This window comes from Entelurus aequoreus, linkage group LG28, assembly GCF_033978785.1.
Source record: "Entelurus aequoreus isolate RoL-2023_Sb linkage group LG28, RoL_Eaeq_v1.1, whole genome shotgun sequence".
NCBI classification, from domain to species: Eukaryota; Metazoa; Chordata; class Actinopteri; order Syngnathiformes; family Syngnathidae; genus Entelurus; species Entelurus aequoreus.
Genome location: NC_084758.1, coordinates 26159592 through 26173280, shown reverse-complemented (window position 1 = coordinate 26173280; position 13689 = coordinate 26159592). Strand labels below are relative to the sequence as shown.

Here is a 13689-nt window from a genome sequence, read left to right as displayed (position 1 = left end):
CACTGTGAACCCACACCAAACAAGAATGACAAATACATTTCGCACCTTACAAAACATAAACACAACAGAACAAATACCCAGAACCCCTTGCAGCACTAACTCATCCGGGACGCTACAATATACACCCCCTGCTACCCGCTACCCCCCCAACTCAACCCCGCCCACCTCAACCTCCTCATGCTCTCTCAGGGAGAGCATGTCCCAAATTCCAAGCTGCTGTTTTGAGGCATGTTAAAAAAAAAAAAAGCATTTTGTGACTTCAATAAAATAAATATGGCAGTGCCATGTTGGCATTTTTTCCCATAACTTGAGTGGATTTATTTTGGAAAACCTTGTTACATTGTTTAATGCATCCAGCGGGGCATCACAACAAAATTAGGCATAATAATGTGTTAATTCCACGACTGTATATATCGGTATCGGTCGATATCGGAATCTGTAATTAAGAGTTGGACAATATCAAAATATCGGACATCTCTAATTCTAGCATGACGCTAGCTAGGCTGTATGCTAGACCAGGGCTGTTCAAACCTCTTGCCCTGGGGGCCGCATTGGGCTAAAAAAAATTTGGTCGAGGGCCTAAAGCCGAATGCATGCAAAGTAGTGCTTCTCCACCCCCCCCCCCCCCACTCTCCACCGTGACTATAAATAGTACAATTTGTCTATAAAATTGTTATAACTATACCTCTGCATAACATTGTAAGTTAAACACAAAGGCCTTTCCTCGTATGTGTGTGTATATATATGTATGTATGTATGTGTGTATATATATTTGTGTATATCTATGTATATACTGTATGTATGTGTATATACACTACCGTTCAAAAGTTTGGGGTCACATTAAAATGTCCTTATTTTTCAATGAAGATAACTTTAAACTAGTCTTAACTTTAAAGAAATACACTCTATACATTGCTAATGTGGTAAATGACTATTCTAGCTGCAAATGTCTGGTTTTTGGTGCAATATCTACATAGGTGTATAGAGGCCCATTTCCAGCAACTATCACTCCAGTGTTCTAATGGTACAATGTGTTTGCTCATTGGCTCAGAAGGCTAATTGATGATTAGAAAACCCTTGTGCAATCATGTTCACACATCTGAAAACAGTTTAGCTCGTTACAGAAGCTACAAAACTGACCTTCTTTTGAGCAGATTGAGTTTCTGGAGCATCACATTTGTGGGGTCAATTAAACGCTCAAAATGGCCAGAAAAAGAGAACTTTCATCTAAAACTCGACAGTCTATTCTTGTTCTTAGAAATGAAGGCTATTCCACAAAATTGTTTGGGTGACCCCAAACTTTTGAACGGTAGTGTATATGTGTGTATGTATATGTATGTATATGTGTGTATATGTGTGTATATATGTATGTATACATGTATGTATGTATATGTGTATATATATATGTATGTATGTATATATATATGTATATATGTAGATATGTATGTATGTATATATATATGTATATATATGTATATATGTATGTATACATATATATATATCTATATATGTAGATATGTATGTATATATATATGTATGTATATATGTATGTATATGTATGTATATGTGTGTATATGTGTGTATATATGTATGTATACATGTATGTATGTATATGTGTATATATATATGTATGTATGTATATATATATGTATATATGTAGATATGTATGTATGTATATATATATGTATATATATGTATATATGTATGTATACATATATATATATCTATATATGTAGATATGTATGTATATATATATGTATGTATATATGTATGTATATATATATGTATGTATATATGTATGTATATATATATGTATGTATATATGTATGTATCTATATGTGTATATGTGTATATATACATGTGTCTATATATATATGTATATATATATATATATATTTATATATATATATTTTTTTGTGTGTACATATTATATTAATATAATAGATATACAATAAACAATTAATATAATTGGATATTAAGAGTATGTGAAAGTTGGACTCCTACCTTGTTTACTTCCGTGACAACCTCCTTAAAGTTTTGCAATCAATCAGAAATATCAAGCAGCTAAAATGCGCCAAACTTGGACAAGTGTGGCGTTAGTGTTTAGCATTTTTCCCATCATGCTTTGTAATGGATTTAAAATGGGTGTAATTCAGAAATTTTTTTATGGTGCATGGATGTTCTTTATATTATACACAAATTGTGTTATATTGTGTTTTGTGTGACCATGTCTTTTGTGCGTATTATGTGTTGATTTGAATTTGAAATAGGCTTAAGCCTATTTGAAGCATGATTAGTGGTCATAGACCTGAGGTTTCTTATGTTGTCTACTAGATGGCGACAAAGCAGCAGTATTCCAAACTGACTTTTTTTTACATTTTAATTGCCCTGCGGCCAGATTTCTTATTAAACTCATGAAGTCTCGCCGGCCAAATTGAAGACGCCGCCGGGCCGTAGTTTGGTCACCTCGGTGCTCCACTCATGATGCACGCGTTCCATCTCTACCTGTGCGAGGGACAAAAGGACGAGGCGTTACATTGCGTCTCCACCACCTCAACAAAGGTGCCACCACAGAGAAAAAACATCTTTCTAGTAACCTGAGCTGCAAGTGGCTGATAAGTCAAGTTTGCATCCCTCAATGTTTGCGCTCACCACATGCAGAGTGAATCATTGCAAAGTCATTCTATTGGCTCAAACCGCCTCCTTTCATGGTCAACAATGAGCTCAGCTGATGAGAATAAAGCAAAGGGGCGGTGGGTGCGCGTGGGGGCCTTCTGGGAACCCTCCATTTGCTCATGGATCCTGACTCTAATTGGTTGTTATTGCAACTGGCAGTCGCCATGCGGTAGGGGCGGAGCTCGGCGGTATTTGCTGCGATCTGCGGCTGAGATTGATAGAAAGCATCGCATCTGCAACGAGAGCTGCGAGACTGGAAATCTACTCTCGGGTCTAATTCAGCGTTACAATGAAAGTATTTCCTGGGCTTGTTGTTTGAGTCTGTTAAGTCACCGCTGTGTTAAATTGAATTTACTCAAGGCTATCAGTGCCGTGTGCTTATCTGCTAGTGGAAGTTGACAATGTTAGCAGCTGACAAGATGTCGGTCTATTTATAGTCCTGCAACTGTTGATCATCTTGACTGAGAAGCCGTCAGCCTACAGCAATTACCCACAAGTCAAATATAATTGGCTATGAAGTTGCAGTGAACCGCATTCCCTTTTGGACTTGCTAAAATATTGAAGTTAAAGGACAGAAAACCTTATTGTGCATGCTAGAATTAAATGGAACCAATTGGTTTATTGCCTAAACGGTTTTGTAGGTTTTAGAACCCCTCATAAATATCTACAGTAAACATGCAAAAAAATATATAATAGTAACATAATAGAAAAAAAATGATTATCTTGTAAAAAAACAACAACTTAAAAATGAATTAAATATGAAATTAAATTTAAAAAAATAAATATTAAAAAATGCTATAATTAAAGTACAATATAAGATTTAAGAAACAACAACTCTACTGGAAAAAATTAAGACATGTTTTAATTCTTAAAAAATCATAAATAATACAGTAAATAATAGGCAAATACATTAAATTTGTAGTTATGTTACCTTGATATTGACTATAGTGTCATTTTGGCAATTGTTTTGTTTATATTATAATTGTAATATTTGGATGATGAAAAATTAATGTGTTGTGGCAGTTGCGGATATCACCAATGTGGCGGTTTTTAAGGAAACACTCGATTGCTTTTCCAAACACATCTTTAGTGGTGAACTGCCAACATGGGGATTGCTAAACAGGAAGTGCTTAACGCTTAATGGCTTTGTAAATACACTGAGAAAAAGTTTAAGTTCATTTTGTTCTTCATGGATGTTTTTGAAAACGCACCATTTTTTTCCTCAGAATTTGCAACTGTTTTGCCAAGAGGATTATTTGACATATGTACATTTTCAGAATGCGTTTGTTCTATTTTGTGGTAAACTGGGTAAAACAAAGAAAACAATCTTAAATTGTCTTTATTTTTAAGTTATTGTGCCATGATTTTACCAGTCCGGCCCAAGTGGGGATAGATTTTCCTCCGTCCGGCCCATGAACTAAAATGAGTTTGACACCCCTCGTCTAAACACAATGTGACCTGAATGGGACTTTTTCGTCAGCTTTGGGCGATCTACGTCACTCGTGTGCGCCGGAAAGACGCAGTCGCCAGCGGAAGTTATCAGTTATCAGGCTAAGAATACACAAATACAATAGCTAAGATACACAATGCAAATGAAGAAATTCCCTAAATAAAACACAAAAAAACACCAAGTCTAAAAATGTATTTTTAATAAGTTAAAAAATATATATAAATAAAAAATAAATACATTGTCCAAAAAAAGTGGAATAAATAATAAGAAAAGTATAAATACGAACTCACTAGAAATGTATTGTATAATAAAATAAATGTTTTGGAAAAATGATATATCATATCTTGTGTTTTACATACATTGTCCAAATAAAACACCACATAAGGAAACACTTAATAATAAATAATAGATTATAAAATACAGTTTATTACACATTTAATATATAATAAAATAAATGTTGTATAAAAAATAATAATTGATGAACATAAATATGTTTTAATAATATATAATATCTAGAAAAATTACGTAAATCAAAGTTATTACAAATAAAATACATAAATAGTCAAATATGTTTTAAATACATTGTCCAAATAAAACACCACATAAGGAAACCCTTCAAGTGGAATAAAACATAAATAATATATATATAATAATAGTAGGGCTGCAACTAACGATTAATTTGATAATCGATTAATCTGTCGATTATTATTTCGATTAATCGATTAATAATCGGATAAAAGAGACAAACTACATTTCTATCCTTTCCAGTATTTTATTGAAAAAAAACCAGCATACTGGCACCATACTTATTTTGATTATTGTTTCTCAGCTGTTTGTACATGTTGCAGTTTATAAATAAAGGTTTATTTCGAAAAAATAAAAAAATAAAAAATAAAATAAAATAAACATTGCCTCTGCGCATGCGCATAGCGTAGATCCAACAAATCGATGACTAAATTAATCGCCAGCTATTTTTATAATCGATTTTAATCGATTTAATCGATTAGTTGTTGCAGCCCTAAATAATAGATGATAAAATACAAAGCACTACAAATGTTTTGTATCATAAAAAAGAGGTTATAGAAAAAAAGATCTTATAATGTATGACACCTGAAAAAAAACCCACATCAAGCATAAAGTTAATACAAATAAAGTTTAATATGTTACCAAATATGTTGGAGAAAAAACAAGAACACAATAATGCATAAAAAACATTTAGAGGAAAAACATATTTTCTGGGAAATATTATGCTGTTGTGTAATCATGCTAACCAAGATTCACTTTCCAATGAAAAAAGACTTTATTAGATTATCCATCAGTTCATTCGCTGCCTGTTGATTAACCGACAAGACATGAACTCTCCTAGTGGCGTAAAGTGAAGCATGTGTTAGCTAAATCCAAACTCCAGATGACACAGTCGAAACTCTCCGGTGTCATCTGGCTCTGTAATCGCTCTTTTATATAAACACTCGGCTTCGTCAAAGAGGGCCCCACCCAGGCAGACGCTGTATTTGCTCTTCGGGCTATTATGCATTTATCAACATCCATGCAGCAGCAGCAGCAGCAGCTTCTTCCTCCTCCTCTTCCTCGCCTCTTCATGACGCAGCAGCTCAGTCTCTTGGTTTGGGACAAGGCGGCTGTTGTCGTGTGTGCAGGATAATGTGCAGCCTGCCTCTAATGGCTAATGGCGGCTTCTCTTGCATCCTCCCTGTCTGCTGCCAGCACCATGCCAACTGGGCCAAGCTCATCAATGCTACACACACACACACACACACACACACACACACACACACACACACACACACACACACACACACACACACACACACACACACACACACACACACACACACACACACACACACACACACACACACACACACACACACACACACACACACACACATTCTTGTATTTGTTACCTTCCTGAGAAGTAATTAATTATTAATTATTCTTCCGAATAATGCGTACCTCTTTAGGACCACCCTTTCTACATATATAAAGAGTTGTATTTACAACATTAATAATATATACATACTATGCAAATATAAAAAAGCTTGTTGTGAAAAATGAGTTGGAATTTCACAAGAAAAAGTTCAGAAATTCACAAGAAAAACGTCGAATTTTGGCAGTATTATCATAAAAGTCGTCATTTTACTCAACGCAAGTCAAAATTTTTACAAGAAAAACAACATTTGTGCAATATTATGATAAAAGGTGGAATTTTACTCAATAATAGTCGGAATTTCACAAGAAAAGCTTAACATTCGGGCAATTGTGTGAAAAGAGTCGTAATTTTACTCGACAATTTGATAAGAAAACTTAGAATTTTTGGCAATATCATAATAATAATTTGAATTTTACTTGGCAAAATTATGACAAAAGTCATCATTTTACTCCAAAAATGTCACTATTTCAGGAGAATGACAAAGAAATTGGCAATATTGTGATAAAAGTCAGAATTTTAAATGACAAAGGTCACCATTTTGCATTAAAAAAAGTAATAATTTTACATAAAAAAGTAATGATTTTACGAGAAAATATTGCAATATTACAGAAACAGAAATAATATGAGAAATTGTTCCCAATTTTATAAGAAAAAAGTCGACACATTGAGAAACACTGCTTTTAGTTCATTTAATTTTTTGTAGAATTTTCTTTTTGTAATTGTTTTTCTAATCTTCAGTATTTACTTCAAGTTATTACAGTATGTCTCCATATACATATATATATATATTTTTAAATTAAATTAATTGAAGGGGGCGCATTTCAATTTCTTACACACACTTGTTATTACATATGTTGGCCAGAGGGGGAGCACTTAAAATTTTTACACACACTTGTTATGTCATATGTTGACCACAAGGGGAGCACATTTAAAACTGACACACATTCAATTTCAAAAATCATTCCTTTTTGGGACCACCCTAATTTTGATAGATTTCACCACCAGGGGTGCCAATGAGATCTCTTTTTTTTAAAAATGTTTTGTAATGTGCTTAAGGCCGACGACAAATGAGTCAGGGACCACAGATGGTCCATGTGCCGCACTTTGGGCATCCCAGCTGTAGAAGCTAACTGTTAATGGCCACTAGAGTCTTAGTAGCGTAGTGTATTTGTTCATCCTATGGTCACATATGGGACGCGGGCTATCTTACGTCAGCACCGGAAGTCGTAAAATCAGCTATTCACCTGGCGGGTTTTTCCGGGGATGAATAGGGAAGTCCTTTTTTAGCTACCGTCTTGTTTTAGCATATATTGCTGCCTTTGCACCTGTCAAAGTTTACTTTTGTATGCACATTAAATCAACCAACAATCCTGACTTTGGAGCAATGTTCACGGACTCTAGTATTTGGCTCTCTATTAGATGCAATGGTTTTCCGTATCGGGACCATGTTTTCGGTCCTAACTTGTTCACCGGTCCTCAAATGGAAGGTACTTTTCCTTGTTGATGTCTCAAGAAGGGTGGAAATACAAGAACACACACACCCACACACACACACACACACACTCAAAGTATTCATGTGTAGATGCTCTGTTTGTCTCCTCCTCCTATCTAATTAGCCTTTATTAAGCGCATGTCTGCGCTAAGCTTGTTAAAACGTCACACAACTCGTTGTTTTCTCTTTTGCAAGCCACAAATACAAAGCAGGATTTTCACTCCTCTTTTGCCAGCACAATGCACTCTGATTTCTAAGCGTATCTAGCCAGCATATCAGGCCACATTTTCTATAGATTTCTGCACATTTTTAATCAAAGTGAACATCCTGATGTTCCAAAGTAACAGTCAAGACGGCTTTTGCCAGCATATTATCCCTATTTCCACACATGTTGGGTAACATATGAATCAAATCAATCCTGTTTTTCAAAAATGTACCCCTAAATTACTAGCCTTACAAGCTGTAGCACTTCTTTCCCCAGCAAAGCTCCTGCTTTTGCCAACATGAAGTAGCTCCTATTCGTGGCTCCTGTAGATTGGATTCTCTAGAGTTCCACATCTGGATCAACTATAAAGGAGGGCTTCTTCAGCCAGCACAGCCACCTGAATTTTCCATCGATCTCTGCACAGAAATAAACAAACTGTACGATGTAACTTCTTATATTGCCAGTCAATTTACTTCTTTCACCTGCATTTTATCCATATTTTTTGTTGCTTCAGATTTTCACATATTGTGGGTTTAATATCAAGCAATTTTATTCTGATTTGCTATCATGCACAACTGAACCTTTTCCTTTGCCAGCAAAGTATCTTGCTTACCTTCTTTAGCCAGCACATCACTCAGATCTTTCCAGAGATTTTGGCCTTTATTGTGTCAAAACTAGGGATGTCCGATAATATCTGACTGCTGATATTATCGGGCGATAAATGCTTTGAAATGTAATATCGGAAATTATCGGTATCGGTTTCAAAATGATCGGTATCGGTTTTAAAAAGTAAAATGTATGACTTTTTAAAACGCAGCTGTGTACACGGACGTAGGGAGAAGTACAGAGTGCCAATAAACCTTAAATCACATAATATATATGGCTTTTCACTCACACAAGTGAATGCAATGCATACTTGGTCAACAGCCATACAGTCACACTGAGGGTGGCCGTATAAACAACTTTAACACTGTTACAAATATGCGCCACACTGTGAACCCACACCAAACAAGAATGACAAACACATTTCGGGAGAACATCCGCACCGTAACACAACATAAACACAACACAACAAATACCCAGAACCCCTTGCAGCATTAACTCTTCCGGGACGCTGCAATATACACCCCCCGCTACCCCCTCCCCCACCTCAACCCCGCCCACCTCAACCTCCTCATGCTCTCTCAGGGAGAGCATGTCCCAAATTCCAAGCTGCTGTTTTGAGGCATGTTAAAAAAAATAATGCACTTTTTGACTTCAATAATAAATATGGCAGTGCCATGTTGGCATTTTTTTTCCATAACTTGAGTTGATTTATTTTGGAAAACCTTGTTACATTGTTTAATGCATCCAGTGGGGCATCACAACAAAATTAGGCATAATAATGTGTTAATTCAATGACCGTATATATCGGTATCGATTGATATCGGTATCGGTAATTAAGAATTGGACAATATTGGAATATCGGATATCGGCAAAAAACCAACAAAAATTAGCCCGTCCTGTCCGAATGTTTGTGGAACCTCCTATTTTGCCAGCTAAACTACTTCTTTGGCTAGCATATTATCCAGAATTGTATACATTTTGCGTTAAAAATGTATAAAGCCATCACAGCACTCAGATATTTCCAGATATTTTGGCTTATTTTGTGTCATAACCGACAAAAATGGGCCAGTCCTTACTGAATGTTTGTGGAACCTCCTATTTTGCCAGCTGAACTACTTCTTTTGCTAGCATATTATTCAAAATGTTATACATTTTGTGTCAAAAACGTATAGAGTTATCAAAGCACTCAGATCTTTCCAGATATTTTGGCCTATATTGTGTCATAACCAACAAAAATGGGCCAGTCCTGACCAAATGTTTTGTGGAACCTCCTATTTTGCCATCTAAGCTACTTCTTTTGCTAGCATTTTATTCAAAACTGTATGCATTTTATTCAAAATGTTATACATTTTGTGTCAAAAACAAATAGAGCTATTTTGCATGCTAAGTTACTTCTTTTGCCAGCATACTATCCAGAATTCTATACATTTTGCGTCAAAAAAGTCAGCCAAGTCGGAATTTTTTTTTAATATAAAACAATCTCTTCTTTTACCAGCAACAAATTCAGATTTTGACTCGATGTATAGCAGAACTTCTTCTGCCAGCAAAACCTCTTATTGGGCTAGTACTGAGACACCATTTTATTTGTATTTGTCCTCAATTTTGCTGCATATAAAAATCAACCAAGTAAATCTAAATTGTCATTAATAAACCCATAATTACTTGCTGAAGAGCAGCAAATTTTTTTTAATTTTTTTTGCCAAAATGCCACTTCTTTCGCCAGCATAGTTCCACAACTTTTTCCTCTCGCTTCCGCATATTTTGGATCAACTTCTGACTCGCAGAAATTTGTCCGCCAACTGCGAACTACACAGTGAAATCACTTCTTTTACCCACTACTTTTTTTTACACACTTCTTTTGCCAGCAAGGGTTCTTCTTTGGTCAGTACAGAGAAACTATTTCTCGGCGGACTTTCGATCGATAACACCAAAGCTGAAGCGGATTTAATACAATTTGCCCATTAAGCTATAGGAGCCAACTATATAGCAGAACTTCTTCTTTAACCAGCAAAGCACCCTTGTAATAAACACATATCTTTGCACATTTTGCGTGGAATCCAACAAAATCAATCCAGATTTTCTGAAGTTTCTGTAGTGGACCTCCTTCTTTTGCCAGCATAGTATAGTAGTATAGTAAAACTGTAAACCCCCCCCCCCCCCCCTTCCCACCACACTTAACTACACTGTCTGGATGCCTTTCCACAGAAGCCCCCTCTTGTTTTCAACCCCACTTTGGACCTGCAACTTCCACAGAGACAGTTCAAGGCAAATGAATCTCCCACTTGCAGCAAAAGATGTGTGTGATTGTGCGTGCATGTGTGTGTGGTTGTGTATATGTGTGTGTTGACATTGGGACCTCCCCTGCCACCAACCCTGGGAAAGACGAGTGTGTGTGTGTGTGTGTGTTTGTGTTCTTGTATTTCCATCCTTCTTGAGACATCAACAAAGAAAAGTAGCTTCCATATGAGGAGGTGTGAACAAGTTAGGACATACACTACCGTTCAAAAGTTTGGGGTCACCCAAACAATTTAGTGGAATAGCCTTCATTTCTAAGAACAAGAATAGACTGTCGAGTTTCAGATGAAAGTTCTCTTTTTCTGGCCATTTTGAGCGTTTAATTGACCCCACAAATGTGATGCTCCAGAAACTCAATCTGCTCAAAGGAAGGTCAGTTTTGTAGCTTCTGTAACGAGCTAAACTGTTTTCAGATGTGTGAACATGATTGCACAAGGGTTTTCTAATCATCAATTAGCCTTCTGAGCCAATGAGCAAACACATTGTACCATTAGAACACTGGAGTGATAGTTGCTGGAAATGGGCCTCTATACACCTATGTAGTTATTGCACCAAAAACCAGACATTTGCAGCTAGAATAGTCGTTTACCACATTAGCAATGTATAGAGCGTATTTCTTTAAAGTTAAGACTGGTTTAAAGTTATCTTCATTGAAAAGTACAGTGCTTTTCCTTCAAAAATAAGGACATTTCAATGTGACCCCAAACTTTTGAACGGTAGTGTAAATCATGGTCCCAATACGGAAAACCATTGCATCTAATAGAGAATGTCTAAATTAGGGTGGTCCCTAAAAGGAGGGATTTTTAAAATTGACTCTGTTGCAAGTCTTGTGTATTCTTTGTAACTTGTAACTTGTTTGTGTGCGCTATGGCTATTGAGGTTTTTTTTTCCTGGTCTCAGTCTGGACCCACTCCCCGGGAGTCCAGCCTTAGACTGAACATTTTTCTCGGCCGGGGTTTGAACTCACGACCTACCGATCTCACATAGAGACATCCTAAAAAAAATATATATATATATTAAAAGCTTACCTTTTTTATATTTGCATAGTTGTTTAATATTATTAATGTTGTTAATACAAATCTTTATATTTCTAGAAAGGGTGGTCCTAAAGAGGTAGGCATTTTTCGCATGTCTCAAGAAGGTAACAAATACAAGAATTCGTGTGTGTGTGTGTGTTTGTGTTCTTGTACTTCTACCCTTCTTGAGACTTCAACAAAGAAAATTAGCTTCCATATGAGGAGGTGTGAACAAGTTAGGACATAAATCATGGTCCCAATACGGAAAGCCCTTGCATCTAATAGAGAATATCTAAATTAGGGTGGTCTCAAAAAGGAGGGATTTTTCAAATTGACTCTGTTGCAAGTCTTGTGTATTCTTTGTAACTTGTTTGTGTGCGCTATGGCTATTGAGGTTTTTTTTCCCCCTGGTCGTCAGTCTGGACCCCGTCCCCAGGAGTCCAGCCTTAGACTTAACATTTTTCCAACCCCCCCAATGTTTACCTGTTTTCCGCCTTTTTAAGGGGCGCCGGTCCTGTTCTGCCTCCCTGTAATGTTTGTCTGCTCTTCAGTGGGACTGTGCTGAAAACTGTGTCGGTTTTAAAAGTGCTCCCCCTCTGGCCATCATATGTAATAACAAGTGTGTGTAAAATATTGAAATGCGCCCCTTTGGCCTGAATTATTAAAAAAAGAAAAAAAAAAAAAAAGTACTGTATTTTTCGGACTATAAGTCGCAGTTTTTTTCATAGTTTGGCCGGGGGTGCGACTTATACTCAGGAGCGACTTATGTGTGAAATTATGAACACATTACCGTAAAATATTCAATAATATTATTTAGCTCATTCACGTAAGAGACTAGACGTATAAGATTTCATGGGATTTAGCGATTAGGAGTGACAGATTGTTTGGTAAACGTATAGCATGTTCTATATGTTATAGTTATTTGAATGACTCTTACCATAATATGTTACGTTAACAAACCAGGCACGTTCTCAGTTGGTTATTTATGCCTCATATAACGTACACTTATTCAGCCTGTTGTTCACTATTTTTTATTTATTTTAAATTGCCTTTCAAATGTCTATTCTTGGTGTTGGGTTTTATCAAATACATTTCCCCCAAAAATGCGACTTATACTCCAGTGCGACTTATATGTTTTTTTCCTTCTTTATTATGCATTTTCGGCCGGTGCGACTTATACTCCGAAAAATATGGTATATAAGTTAAAGTACCAATGATTGTCACACACACACATTTTTGTGTGGTAAAATTAACCTCTGCATTTGACCCATCACCCTCACCCCCTGGGAGGTGAGGGGAGCAGTGAGCAGCAGCGGTGGCCGCGCCCGGGAATCATTTCGGTGATTTAACCCCCAATTCCAACCCTTCATGCTGAGTGCCAAGCAGGGAGGAAATGGGTCTCATTTTTATAGTCTTTGGTGTTGTCATGATCCATGTCCTGGATCATGTTTTATGTTCTGTTAGTTTTGGACTTCATAGTTCCCTTTTTTTGTGCACCCTTGTTTGTTTTAGTTACCATGGTTACTTATTATTTCCACCTGCCTCTGATTAGTGTTCGCCCGCTCACCTGCTGCCCGAGCACTAATCAGAGGCTTTATTTAAACCTGCCTCGCCCTCCAGTCAGTGCTGGAGTATTGTTTGTTGTGTGCTGTGGACTCCCTGTTTCATGCAATGCTCTGTTCATGCTAGTTTTCTGGAGACACCATAGTTCATGCTGATGATTTCATGCTTAGTTCATGCTGCTCGTGCCTTGCCAAGTAAGTTATGTTTATTTATGCCACAGTTAGCGACTTTTTGTTTCATGTCCATAGTTCCGGCTAAGTGTTAGCTTTTGTTTCCTGCGTTAAGTTGTGCCTTCGCCTTGTGCGCCTTTTTGTTTTCATCTTTTTTTAAACATTAAAACCATGTTTTCTTGTACACCGCCTGTCATCTCTGCATCTTGGGGTTCGTCACCTCCACATTATGACAGGTATGAACTCGCGACCTACCGATCTCATATGG

General features: G+C 36.5%; 1 protein-coding gene across 1 annotated transcript in view; it reads left to right on the top strand.

Moving 5' to 3' along the window:
* The window catches only part of elf1 (E74-like ETS transcription factor 1), a 116098-nt gene that overhangs the window by 56730 nt on the left and 45679 nt on the right, over window positions 1-13689 (top strand).